Below are 4,827 nucleotides of genomic sequence, written 5' to 3'. Positions count from 1 at the left end.
ATCGGCCACCCTTATCCTAAAATTCCACTTGACACGATCTCCCACATCATCTACACTCAAATAAGCTGTCCTTCTTTCTAAAATAAGTGTTAATCACAGAAAGATCATTCGATACTGCAAAATCCAGAATTCTTTCTCCATCCTCATTCTTTTTACGAAAACCATACCCTTTATGTACTCTTTCATATCCTATTATCTCATTACCTACATGTCCATTCATATCACCACCTAACCCCGCATCTTCATTGCCAGGTACCCCTTCCACTACCTCATCCATTTCTCACCAAAACACTTCCTTGTCTATTTCATCACATCCCACTTGTGGTGTATAGGCACTCAATTTTACGACTATAATTCTATCATTTTTTCTAGTTACTTCTACTACTTTGCTTTTCATCTCCTCATCCATTATTATCCCTACATCATTCTTTGTACTAGACTTACCTAAGTATATTATTTTATAACCCTCACCTATTTCCCTCGATTTCTCTCCTTTTCACTTAGTTTCCTGCACACAACAAATGTTAACTTTTCTCCTCTTCAATACTACTACTAATTCTCTACTTCTACCAGTTAATGTTCCAATATTCGAAGTACCTATTCTTACTTTTTATCTATCTTTCTCCCTTATACACGAGTTCAGCCTAGAATTAAGTGGTTATATCCTTACACCGTTGTCACTACAAGCGTTGGGTTGCCCTGAACACATGACAGGTGAAACAGTTACCGCACAAGTTGTCCGGCTGGTATCAAACACTGTATTCCTTAGGCCTTCTCTGTTTTTAACTACTTTATTCCCTCTCGCCTGTTAGTGACCCCACCGTGCTACCGTTTTTAAAATGATAAAATTCTATATAAATACGAAGTATTATTAATGAGCGTGGCAATAAATATAATTTTTGGACTTTTGTTGCGTACATTTTTTATACATTATTTCTTAGAAATTGAATCAGATAGGAATATATATTAATTAAAGGAGTCATAGTTTTTTTTGCATTCGTAGGGTAAGCATTTACGTACATAAATAAAAAAAAATACCCATAATACAGGCCAAAACAAAATAGCTACTTTAACAACCTTACCAATCAACGTTTCATTGAAATAACAAATTTATTTTTTTTAATTTAATTGTGAGTAAGAGATTAATATGCATTTATTTATAATTTTCCTGTAAATATTATAATTTAAAGTAAACTCAACAAATAAACATAAAGTTTATATACAAAATATAGTTTGTATATAAACTTTTACGTTTACCTTAGTAAACAGTTAAATTAAACCGTAAATATTAAAGATTGAAAACGAACATATTGGAGTTATACGAAAAGAATTCGGTGTCAATAAAATGTTAATGATGAATTTGCCGCCAAAAAAATCTTCATTTAGACATAATTTAGTTGACAGTATAAGTCAAGTTCAAAAAATAGTAAAAAGTATAATTACACAGTTTAACTACCAAATATAATACGATATAATATTTATTTCGTCGTGTTTAAAAGAACATTCCCCAAAAAATTAATTTAATAATTCATATTTCTACATGTTTACATGTAAAAAAACTACACTAAGACTTTTCTAGTTTTTCAAAAATTTATAAATACTGAAGACTAAATGAAAAAAATATCAACATCCTCGTTTTTTATTCTCTATTTTTTAATTTACAATAAATAACATTATAGAAAATCTTATTGAAATGTTTAAAAATGTTTGTAAAAAAAAAAAAAAGGAAGTCTTGGCAAATAAAAAATTAGTATCAGAGACTAATTTTATTAAATATATTTTTGAAAATTATTATAGTTTAATATGAACTTTACTATCGTTTGGTGAAAAACACTTCCAAGACTCAGTAAGTAAAATTTATAAAATGTGTTTTTTTAAATTTTATATCATGTCTTTAGACTCTATTGAAGTCAAAAATAANATGTCTTTAGACTCTATTGAAGTCAAAAATAGTTACGTACCGCATCTGAGAAAATAGAAATTAATTTACGTATATTGAAGTCTTAATTTACGTTTAAATTAATTATTTATTAAAAATATCTAAACAATTTTAGAAAAACTTATAAAAAGATGCGAAAAAAACACATATAGCAGTGAGAATAATTAAGTACTTAACATGATTATATAGTATGTATGATTCAGAGCATTGAGCGGTTGACAAGAAAGTAGAGCAAAGAATGAGTGTAGCAGAGATGAGAATGCTTAGATGGATGAGTAAGAGTGACTAGAAATGATAGAATATATGAAACGGCTACCGTACAAGATGTCCAATTGGTCTCAAACACTTTATTCTTTAGGTCTTTTCTATCTCTAACTACTTTATTTCTTCTCACCTGTTGGCCTCTCGTACATCCGAGATGGAACAATTCGCCTAAATTTTGTTCAGGACTCCTGTTACTTTTTGATAAAATTCAACACTGGGCCGTGAAAGTATTCTTATCCCTTATTCACAGGGAAAATTTTTTTAATTAGAATACTTTTTTTTTTTTAAGCAAGTTAAACATGTTTTTTGCCATTTAAAATTAAAAAAAATTAAAGTTGACACCCTATATATTATAAGGATTGATTTTAAAAAGTAATTATTAACCGATAAATCACATATAATTTGCAACTAAAAGAAATCAATTATTTGTTTTTCAATGTTGTTGTATTTATTTTGCGAGTAATCGAATGGTTTATGATAAACGGATCACTCTGTATAAATATATAATATATATTATATATATATATATGAGATATGGTATATAGAGAGACACGCTTATTCTAATTTTATGAGAAAGATACCTAGATAATAAGTAATGAACGTAAAAGTCTAAAAAAATTTGATCAAACCTGAACTGAATAGGACCGTTCAACAAGGTATTTTGCAAAAAAATTATACATAGAAACGGAAATTATGTAAATAAATTTTTCCAATTATATTAACCTTTAATTTTGAGTTTCAAAAATAATAATTTAGGTTTCAGCTTTTAAAGTATGCAGGTCATTCCGACATGCCACTACGCGTTGTGAGTAAATTCTGAAAAGACTTTGTCCTGGAGAGTGGGATTAAAAATCTTTAAAAAGTTATTCGCATTTATTATCATAACAGTCTGCTAAGAATTAAAATATATTGTATTCGATTCATTTTACAAAAATGATATCATTATAATCATCGATAACTTCAAATTTAGAAAAATTGTTCACATTCAAGAAAGTATTATAAACCCAAAATTCCTTCTCAGAAATATTTAATTAAAATAAAAAAATCATTAAATGTTTATTATAAATTATTACTTATTATTTACAACACATGACATTGCTGTAGTTATTTTAACATATAAGTTCCATGTTTCTTTAACAACATAGGTGATTCCCCTTTAATGCTTTTAGTACTCTTGTTAACTATTGTTAAGCTAGCGAATTTACTTTGGTATTATTTAAATCCTATGAAAAATACTTGATGGGTTTCTTGTTTATTTACTCTAGTGTTGACCGACTAAAAAATAAAAGGCATCCTTAAAAATGCATTTAATGCTGTAAAGACAATTAATAGATTATCAAAATTCTGAAAAAATAAATTAAACTATTTGTAAATATTCATTGCACATACTATATTATAGTTGTCATTTTTTTTTTTATAAAAAAAATAATTGAATCAATAGAATAGACGACAAAGTAATAAGGTTGTATGGTGAATTGTTTTAAAAGAGTTACATCTTAATAACATCTAGTTTATACAGAAATACATATCTACAAAGTATGTAACCTCAATTCTTAAAGAGCAAAATATGTAAATAAAATGCACGTGTGTTTTTATGAAACTTTTCTGTTGAATTATACGTTTTATTGGAATACTTTAAATTCTATAAATAAATCTATTATTTCGTACATATTAACATCAATTTGGAACACACGTTTAGACCGCCAATTTAGAAACTTATGAACCGAGATAGAGTTATTTTACTAGCAAACATTGTTCACCACTATCATAATTTTAGCTTGCCAAGAAAAAGAACAACATACATAGTAATGTAATTTTAAAAAGAGCAACCACTCGATTTGTACGTCACTCAAGAGTCTTCGGAGTAGAACGAATTTTTCTATTTGATTATTTAACAACAAAAATCTACGTGAAATATAGTTATATTTTTTTATTTTTATTAACCCTTATGTGACTGGAAAGGTACCCGGGTACCTTTTCAGTTTTTAAATTTATTTTCCTTCTAAATATTTAGTATGTATGGTTAGTCCTTCTGTGACATCTCTAAATAGCATGTATAGTTCACAAATTTATATTTTGTATTTGAAAAGTATATAATTTATTATACTTAAAATATCGTTGTTAATTTTACACCTTATAAGGACGTAGTAGGTACCTGGGTACCTCTATATATTGTATTTAAATGTAGGTTTTATTGATACAAAAAAAAGTTAAATTACCATTGATAAATATTTTTACTGGACATCAATAAAATAGATACAAATATTAAGAGAACAAAAATGTTATTTTTTACATATTTAGTAAGTATTATAACATATTTAGGTTTTTTGTTGATTGCAAGTTTCGCAAAATGATTTGTTTATTGAGTGTTCATTGCAAATAGGCTTTGAGCAAGTTGAACAAGCTTTTCGAGTTTTCCGTTGCTTATAACCCAATTCTCGACATACTAAGCAACTTCCAACTATTTGAATACGTCCTGAAGCATCACGAGGTGGTTCATTTTTAGGAATAACAATTGTCTGTTGTATTGGCCGTCCGAGAACCATTTCCATTGAATTACGAGTATATCAATTTCCTACTACTTTAGGTATGGAGGTTCGAATTTCTATTGCAGACATACATAA

Source organism: Daktulosphaira vitifoliae, unplaced genomic scaffold (assembly GCF_025091365.1).
Source record: "Daktulosphaira vitifoliae isolate Bord-2020 unplaced genomic scaffold, ASM2509136v1 Scaffold_4, whole genome shotgun sequence".
In the NCBI taxonomy this organism is placed as follows: domain Eukaryota; kingdom Metazoa; phylum Arthropoda; class Insecta; order Hemiptera; family Phylloxeridae; genus Daktulosphaira; species Daktulosphaira vitifoliae.
Note: the sequence above shows the minus strand (reverse complement) of the source record.